General features: G+C 33.3%; 2 long non-coding RNA genes across 4 annotated transcripts; both read left to right on the top strand.

Moving 5' to 3' along the window:
• LOC109349519 lies at positions 1,537–5,110 on the top strand. 3 transcript variants are annotated; one of them, XR_002107985.1, is made up of 5 exons: positions 1,537–2,063; positions 2,155–2,274; positions 2,411–2,655; positions 3,873–4,724; positions 4,819–5,110. It is a non-coding gene; the product is annotated as an uncharacterized LOC109349519 (long non-coding RNA). The 3 variants fall into 3 exon arrangements; XR_002107984.1 differs by having other exon boundaries at positions 3,873–5,110; XR_002107986.1 differs by having other exon boundaries at positions 3,876–5,110.
• On the top strand, positions 7,487–8,455 carry LOC109349520. Its single transcript, XR_002107987.1, has 3 exons — positions 7,487–7,573; positions 7,708–7,839; positions 8,156–8,455. It is a non-coding gene; the product is annotated as an uncharacterized LOC109349520 (long non-coding RNA).

The raw sequence follows: 9,998 nt of genomic DNA on the forward strand, positions 1-9,998 counted from the left end.
AACATAAATTATCCGTGAGGGAAAGTTTTGGGCTTTTGGCAATCAATCTCGCGGACCATAGGATCCAAAGCGATTCCACGTGTCCACATCTCCCAGTTCCGTACCTGCTATATCCGGTGGACTCATAGGTCGGTCCGGTGGTGAAGGACGATTTATAAATAGCTGGGGTTTAACCAAACTAACACAGTTTCTATTTTCACTTTCTGAATGAGAAATAAACCAAGCTAGTGCTGTTCTTTTTTGTTTGTTTGGAGCTTTCACTTCGAATTCTCTGATCTTACGTTAAAGACGTTGTTTATGGGGTGAGAACACTTTGTTTCACAAACGTTATTCAAATTCGTGCGTTTGTTTTCATGTGACTGATTTCTTGTTCCGATCAATTTCTTTCTGAGTGATTTTATCTTCTGTTTTTGACTTGTTAGTTTCCATTCTCTTTTTGTATAAATAGTTGGGGTTTAAGCAAACTAACATAATTTCTATTTTTCATTTCCTGAATGAGAAACAAACACAAGTTTTCCTGCATGTATTAGAAATCTTGTTCTGTCGTGAAGGCTAATGTTTTTCTTTCACTTCGAATTCTCTGATCTTACGTTTGCCTGAATCAAAAACAATTCATCTCTTCTGCTTAAAAACGTTGTTTCTGAGGTCAGAACACTTCGTTTCACCAATGTGAGTGATTTCTTGTTCCGACGATCTTCTTTCTCAGTGATTTTATCTTCTATTTTTGACTTGTTAGTTTCCATTCTCTGTTTGTTTGTTCTTTACTTTCTGATCCTTTCTATGTTTGTTCTTTAATTTCTTTATAAATACACTTCGTTTGTTAGTTTTCAATGTTCTGATCCTTGATTTGGTTTGCGATATTTTTTTGAGGTCGGGCTTCTTCTTTAAGTCTAGATCGCTTCACATTAACATTTCTGAATTCTTCTTGTTTCTTCTTTAAGTTTTAATTTTATGCCTCGTAATATTATTTTTATCTTCCTTCCTTTATTTATTATAATTCACATTTTGAATATGATTTGCCGTAATCTGAGCCGAATTATTTTGTTAAATTTCCTTATTTGCCTCTTTTGTTTTCAGATTTCCATATTAAGTGTGAGTTTTCTATCTAACATGTTAAAGATTGAATCTTTTTTAATTTAACAACAATGCATGTTGTTCATAAAATGCATGTTGGTTGTTAACTGATTGGTATGTATGATATAACAATATTGGTGCTGAACCTTGGCTTTTCTTTCTTATCTTTTATCTATCATTCTGAAGTTGAAAGGTCAAAGGTTAGTTTTGGCTTCATTTGTTTCTGGTTTAAGTATATACTTTAATACTTGTATTTTTTTGGGAGATTGATTCTCATTGAAGTCAAAAGTGACTAACCCACCACATGTTTTTTGTTGTTATTCAGACCTAGAGAAATTTTCAAAAGATGGTTATGAAGAACACTTGCAAGTGAACCATCTTGCTCCTGGATGTTTTTTGTTGTCATCCCTTATTAGGGGTTCTCCCAGTTGAATTGTTAATGTGAATTACGTTGTGAGTCACTTGCTATCTGAAAACTAATATACATATGTACCTAGGATGTGAGGCTGACACATCAAAGTTTCTTTCTTTTTACTTTAAAGCAATTTATATGTACCTATGGTAAGTTTTTTCTTTTCCAGGATGTTTGTTTGGTAGAGTCAACATTTATTGCTTGTTTGTTTTTATGCCTGGACATATGAAAGAAACAATTCACCAACACAGAGAAGGTGATTGCAGAGAGTTTGGAGGATAAGAGATCCCCCTTTAACCGACCATATGCTTATAAAAAGAAACATGTCACACAAGTAATTAGTGTAAGAAATACGGGCTGTTTGTTGATGTGTGACATGTATTTAAAATTCTTTGTAATATTTTTTTCTTTGACTGTTCTATATTTACTCAAGGTGTTGATATTACTTCTCTGTTATCATAATAGTGAAGTAATTATTCCTAGAACTGAGGGTCTCAAAAGTGATCAGGTTTGACCAGAAAAGATTCTTCTTTGATCTTGGGAGCAATAATTGGGGTCATTTCTTCGAATATCTGAGGTCTGCTGCCATTACCTTTTTATTTACATTTTCCTTTATTTTAATGTGGGAAGTGGATATTCTGCTGTAAGTTCTTGTTATTACATTGCAGGTTGTAGGTTCTGATCGATCCTCCATCATTCTTGCTCTGTCAGGACCGAATCGAGGGAATGGCAGTTGCTAATGTCTGTACAATTGACCCTCCACAAAGATGATTTCTGTGACAATGAAGGTCCCCTCTCTGCCAATGTTTAACTAGGGATATAAATAGTTGTTTGTTAATTTAACTTTCCCTTACCTTTCTTCTGCTTCTCATATTGTTTTTCCATTAGTGCTTTGAAATAATTCAAACTCTGGTTGGTCAGCAGGACCAATTTGAATTGCTTGCAAGGTTAATATGAGCTGGAAATAACAGAAGAAAATGGACCAGAGACTTCTACTCGTTTGGAATTGGATAATTTTGTGCTTGTGCTTTATTTTGTCCTAATGCCTGTTTTAATTGATTCTTTTGCTTTTCTGCACAGATTTCATGTGAATTTAGATTCTGATACATGCTGTGGTAACAACCAGAAAATGAAGCTAAAATTTAGCCTAGTAAAGCAATAATGTGAAGGTATGACACTATTCAATTTTTAGAAAAAATTAATTTTACTGTTGCATACATTAGTTGCTTACCAGTAAGATGGAGGAATATCCTTGATAGTGCAAAAAAGAAAATACTTTTTATAATTCTTTCATCAAATCACTGGTCATTGGCATGAGTTTGGAAAAAAAATGCAGAATATGCTTTTCTTATGGCTGTAGTCTTTGCATTAGCTGTAACAAAGCACAGGTTAAGTTCCAATTCCATATTTGCTCATGAAGTGTAGATGGAAGTCTCCTTGAGGATACCTAGTATCATTTTCTTCTGTGGGATATAGACTTTACAATATTCGTAAAGAGGTGTTTATTTTGTCATCTCTCAGTTAACAACTATTTTGAGTTGGTGTAATATTTTCTTAGATCTTGATTCCCAAGGGCTTATTCAAAAAAATATTTTCTTTGTATATTATGTCTGTTTTAACATCTAGAACTAAGTAACTTCTATTACATGCATGCTAGACTTTCTCAAATCTCAGATTCTGAAACAGAATTATGCAGAACATGACCAAGGAAAAGTCATATCAGCAATTTGATTGCCATAGTATTAATTTTGTTCATCACTTACCTACATATATGCGGTTATTGTTGTGTATTTTTAGATTTCGATAAATTTGTATGAACAGTTATTTCAGAAAGTTTCTTTTTTCAAGGGGTGTTCTTCACAATTTAATAAGCAAATTGTAAGTCATTCTTTAATTGTAGGTCTAGCTTCATCATAGAAGCTAGCTCAAACGGGTAGGTAGGTAGGTTGTCCATCATAATTGTTTTCTACTCTGACATTAAACCAATATGTGACTTTATTGCCTATTGAGTTCACTTCTTTGCATCTTATTTATAGGAAACAATTGACTCCTCTAGTGTCTACTATTTGGACATGGCATACAAGTTCTTCTGTAGGAAACAAAAGACATTGGGTTAAGATTTAAGGCAATAAGTGAGAAATATGATCACTGACCTATATGTTGAGTGAACTATACCTCACTCAAAGCAATTTTTCATAGAAGATGAAGATTATGTAAGAAAATGCTATGTTGAAAAGAAGATAAGAAAACATGAGCCAGGATTATTTCACTTCTAACTGTGATGCTTTTATATTTGAGGAATGCATACAAGTTCCTCTCTAAGTGCCATCAAAACACTCTATCCCAGATCTAAACATTTTTTGACTGTTTTTGTTGTTGTCTACAGCAGAGATAATGCAGGAAGATGGTGATACAGAGGAGATAATTTCATTGTGAACCTACAGTTCCTTTGGCGAGGTTTCTTTCATTGGCAATATGCCTCAAACTTCAAGGGTTCAAAGCTCATGAGTTTTGCAAGGTTTTGCGTCTTGATAAGCTATCTTTTATAGACATACTGAAGCTATACTTTGTAGATGGCCATGCTATCTTGAATAATCTCCTTGCGGTATGTTTTCTCCCTTTCGATTATTGCATATATAACTAAATAAAAATGATTGTTTTTCTTTAGAAGCTTTTTATGTATATGCTATCAAGTCATTTTGAAAAATCACTATCACTTACACTTGTATTTAGGGCCAGTGTAATAACTTTTAACCCATAGTATGTATTAGGGAAGAAGAAACATATGGTAGTCTTTCATTAAAGGGAATTCATAATCCATAATCCATATTTTGGGCTATCTAGATTCTTGTTGCATTATCACGAGGATAAGTGTTGCTTTCTTAATTGAAACTAGATATTTGAAGCACCCAAATGGAAAAGTAGCTTGAGCCTCATTCTTTGTTCTTGGCATTTATGCATGGGAAGGAATCATTGAAGGTGCAACTTGTTTTCCATTATATAAAAGATCCTTAGTGGTATTTGATTCTACTAATGATCTTAATCCTAATTCTAAGAGTTATATTTCGAATACATATTCATTCTTTTATGCAATTTAACTAATGATATATCCTGGAATTAGTCCTTTTAAGGGTATGGCTAATAGGAATAGTCCAACATCTTCCTGCTGGAAGCCCAGCCACTTTTTATTGCATTCACAGAGTCTGGAAAAGAATCCTCTCAAGTATTGGAGAGACAGGTTATTACTTTTACTTTGAAGTCAAGGGTAAAAGTATCATGTACTTTGATCCTGACTGTAATATTGTTTTTAATCATATCATCATTTTATGCAGATAATGGAAGTGTTTCTAATCATATCTGTGAGTGCAATATACGGAGACTTTGAAATTGTTTCTAATCATATCACTCATGTGTGAGTGCTCTTGTTGTGTGCTTAAAAGTAATGAAGGATATATATTTTAATTGCTATTAATTTTGGATTACATTATTATACTTTTTTAAATCTGTTTTTATATAGAAAAAAGTTTTATCGATACTATTGGTGAGCAAATTGAATATAGGATATAACTAACATATTGCTCTTTCTATCTTGTTCACATATCTTTTAAATATTAAGAAAAATAGAAAGGAACTTGAAAAATTATTTAAGGCGCATTTACTTTAGTTTTTAAGAATATATTTTCACATAGTAAGAATTTATTTTAGATTGGTTTTGTTATTGTAGTATTGGAGCTTCGTATTTATGATATAACAATATTGGTGCTGAATTTTTGCCTTTCTTATCTTTTGTTTATCATTCTCAAGTTGGAAGGTCAGTTTTGGCTTCATTTGTTTCTGGTTTGAGTATATACTTGTAATATTGGTGCTGAATTTTTGACTTACTTATCATTTGTCTATCATTCTGAAGTTGAAAGGTCAGTTTTGGCTTCATTTGCTTCTGGTTTGAGTATATACTTGTAATTTTTTGGAATAGCTTGTTTGTTATATTTAATTTCACCATCTTTTGTTTTGACATCTTATGGTGAGTTCTGCCTTCTATCTAGGCATCAGTCAACTGATCTTCATGCCAAATCATTGGCCATAATCATGCGAGTGCCTTCGCTAACAAAAGACTCTGCCTTGGAAAAATACCACATTGCTATTTTGGAGTTCAACAATTTAATCAAGACTACTTTGCAAGTGATTGAGCTCATCTTGAGTTGAGAAAGTTAGCTTCAACTCATAACACAAATGAAGTGCCAACTTTGATACCGGCCTTGGAACAAATCCCAGTTGATGTCTATTGGGCTGTGGGCTGTCATCACTGTTGCTGCTCAGATTGATTCCCTAACCATTGAAAAGTAAGAGTTAATGAAAATTTTACATATAACTAAGCTACGGGGTTCAGTAATGGTTCAAATAATTCACCATTCATATAACTAAGAGTTAATGAAAAGTAAGTTTTGTTTAGTGAAAAAAGATATGTATTGATAGTATATGAGTTTTTTATATTGTTATTGTATAATTCACCATTCATATTTAATCATTATTAATTTTTTTTAAAAATATAATACAAATAATGATAGATGATGAACTTATTGTATATAAATATTTACACTAACAAATATTACACTTTTTAGTTTAACTGAATTTGACATAATATTGTGGTAAATTCATTTACTTGCACCCTAATACAACTTAATCATGACCACATAATATATATGACAAAATCATCGGATGTGCTAGTTAGAAAATAGAATCATGTCATGATTTTGTCTTCTGTTTTGAACTTGTTAGTTTCCATTCTGTTTTTGTATAAATAGTTGGGGTTTAAGCAAACTAACACACAATTTCTATTTTCCATTTCCTGAATGAAAAACAAACCAAGTTTTCCTGCATGTATTAGAAATCTTTCTTGTTCTGTCGTGAAGGCTAGTGCTCTTCTTTCACTTCGAATACTCTGATCTTACGTTTCCCTGAATCAAAAACAATTTCATCTCTTCTTTGTTTCTGAGGTGAGAACACTTTGTTTCACCAATGTGAGTGATTTTATCTTCTGTTTTTGAGGTCGATCTTCTTCTTTAAGTCTAGATAGCTTCACATTAACATTTCTGAATTCTTCTTGCTTCTTGTTTAAGTTTTAATTTAATGCCTCATAATATTATTTTTATCTTCCTTCCTTTATTTATTTATTATAATTCATGTTTTGAATATGATTTGCCTTAATCTGAGCCGAATTATTTTGTTAAAATTCCTTATTTGCCTCTTTTGTTATCAGATTTCCATATTAAGTGTGAGTTTTCTATCTAACATGTTAAAGATTGAATCTTTTTTAATTTAACAACAATGCATGTTGTTCATAAAATGCATGTTGGTTGTTAACTGATTGGTATGTATGATATAACAATATTGGTGCTGAATCTTGGCTTTTCTTTCGTATCTTTTGTCTATCATTCTGAAGTTGAAAGGTCAAAGGTTAGTTTTGGCTTCATTTGTTTCTGGTTTGAGTATATACTTTTTAGGATAGCTTGTTTTGTTATATTTAATTTCACCATATTTTGTTTTGACAAAATTATCTTATGGTGAGTTCTGGCTTTTGCTCTTGAATATGGCGAGTTCTGGCTTCTATTTAGGAATCAGTCAACTGATATTCTTGCCAAATCATTAGCCATTATCAAGCGAATGCCTTCGCCAACGAAAGACTCTGCCTTGGAAAAACACCGCATTGCTACGTTTGGAGTTCAACAATTTAATCAAGACTACTTTGTAAGTGATTGAGCTCATCTTGAGTTGGGAAAGTTAGCTTCAACTCATAACACAAATGAAGTGCCAGCTTTGATACCGGCCTTGGAACAAATCCCAGTTGATGTCTATTGGGCTGTGGGCTGTCATCACTGTTGCTGCTCAGATTGATTCCCTAACCATTGAAAAGTAAGAGTTAATGAAAACTTTTACATATAACTAAGCTACAGGTTCAGACGGTTCAAGTATTCTATAACTGTTTCATGATTTCAGGGACACGAGGCAAGAATTGGCTCTCCATTTGGTCAAAAGATTAACATCATACTCAGCAAATTGAGAAAGCAAATATCTGCCATCAACAGATAGGTAAATTAGTTACCTAAAATAGATTAGCAACATCTTATGGGGACAGTAGATGTGATCACAGTTTTTACTATTTAAATAGCATTGAAATGCATTGTTTTTATGCATCATGTTAAGGAAATTATTGTACTTCTCAGAGGAAGCAGAGTATGTATCTCAAATTGCTCAAGATATACTTTCAAACCCCTACTGAAATTAGTGTGGTGCTTAAGTTTCTCTTTTATGGCAAAAACACTCCAAAGATGGATATTTATGACGGTGAAACACAGGTTAGCCACACATTTTAATGAACAGTGCCGTAGCACGAATCTGATATTATTTTTTCTCAACTGCACAGTTCAGATAAGATCATGAAGTTTACCTTGTTATGTAGAATTGATGCTTCTTGGTCAAAAAGCAGCCATGATTCATCTTGACTTATGCACATAGTAGCAAGGGAATTTATATTAGTTTCAAGGAATTTTTGTTAATGATATGTTGAGGGTTTGAGCAGTCTTGTTGCATTTTTGAGCCATCAATTTGGTGCCAGACATGCAAAATATTATTGCTAAAAATATATCAGCAATATTTTTTTATAATTTTTAGCAGGCTATCTCACAATCATAAGTATAGCAGTGATATAACAATGGTTGAGATGGAGGTAAAACCAGGAGGCGCCTCCAACAGTAGTGGTGGTGGAAATGATGTGGAGCTGCTTTGCAAAACTCTTCAGGTGGAACACTAGCTTTTTTACTTCAATCTCAAGGAGAACCCTCGTGGTCGTTACCTTGAGATTTCTGAGAAAACTTCCCTTCCCCGCTCCACTGTCATTGTTCCATCATCCAGCATTGGTTTGTTGACCTGTTTAATTACTATGTTACCCGCTCCACTGTCATGGAATTGCAGCTTGACACCAAGGTTTTCAATTAAAATTTAATAATTGCTAACTAGTTAGATACCTTATATTGCATGCATATGTGAGAGAGGTGCCAATTTTAGTTGTATAATGAAGTTGTGTTTCTCTCATTCTTTGGTTAATTACTCACTTTTTTCAGATTTTCTACTTTGACATTGGGGAGAATAGGGCTTTAATAGTTATTTTTATGATTGTTTCTTAAAAGGTAACTATTACCGTTTTTATCTTTAACTTAATTATACTTCTCTGTTTATTTCTTTCAGCCTTTATGTTTCAATTTTCAGTTTACTTGATTGGACTTTCGTTGGTTATCATCTTTCGCCTAATTGGATAACTTCATTAAGTTGGGATGCCAATCAGTTTTTTATCATGCTTGTTTTCGCCTTTTTCTCTCAATATTTATGGTAGAAAATGATTGATTACAGTATGTTAAATGTATCAAAATATCAATCAATTCCGTCATGAAATGCCTTACTTCTCTTGTCAATGAACTAGAATGGGGTGTGTTTGGATCTCTGCGTAGTACCCACTCTTGAAGTTTAAATATGTTTTCTATGTTTGTGGTTTGAACTTGGAAAATATTCTGTATATATAGAAGGAAATATTGTATTATGGCCAATCCTCAAGGATTCTGACAATATTTCATATATGGTTACATCTGATTGTAACTGCATATCCTTTTGCAGTCTTTTTGACCTCATCTATTTTTATGGTTATTAACGTTTCTATCTTGTGAAAAAGGGTTACATGTATGTTTATTTGTTTGAAGATTATGATTCTAATTTCTTTTGTGAAGGTGTCTGAAGCTTCTGTTAGCAGAAATCGTAGTGCTATCATTGTTCCTGCAGGAAGCTCCAGGGTTGAAGGGTGGGCAGCATTCAGGAACATCATGGCAGAGATTAATGAGTCATCAAGGCTTTTCAGTCAGCCCAATCAGGTTTCATTGTACCCAATCAGGTTTCATTTTTTGCATGCAGGTATTTCCCCCCTGCTAATGCCGGAAGTATTTTCCAAGTTTTGATTTGTTTTATGTGATTTGATTGTTTGAATTATGCAACATCAAAATTCTGAATCCTCAGAACGTCTTGTTTTAATTTTCCTTTGGTTTGATTCTCCAAGGAGAGGATGTGTCTAGAATGCATCTAAAACTACCTCTCCACTCTGCCTCTGCCTCTTGGGCTGCAACTAAAACACTCTTCACTGGATTGTACACTTCCATGACTACTAACTCGTATGGTAATAATTTTAATCTCCAACATATATCAGCAATGGTTGTTTTTAAATTTTTTAGCAGGCTATCTCTCAAGCATAAGCATAGCAGTGATATAACAATGGTTGAGATGGAGGTAAAACCAGGAGGCGTCTGAGGAGGCGCCTCCAGCAGTTGTGGGGGTGGAAATGATGTGGAGTAGCTTTGCAAAACTCTTATCAAAATCAATTCCTAATAAAGAGAAGAACTAATATTCATGGGTTTATATCTGGTTAACTAATATTCTTTGAGCCAACTCCAATCTTTTATTTCATTGGCATTAA

This window comes from Lupinus angustifolius, chromosome LG06, assembly GCF_001865875.1.
Source record: "Lupinus angustifolius cultivar Tanjil chromosome LG06, LupAngTanjil_v1.0, whole genome shotgun sequence".
Lineage (NCBI taxonomy): Eukaryota > Viridiplantae > Streptophyta > Magnoliopsida > Fabales > Fabaceae > Lupinus > Lupinus angustifolius.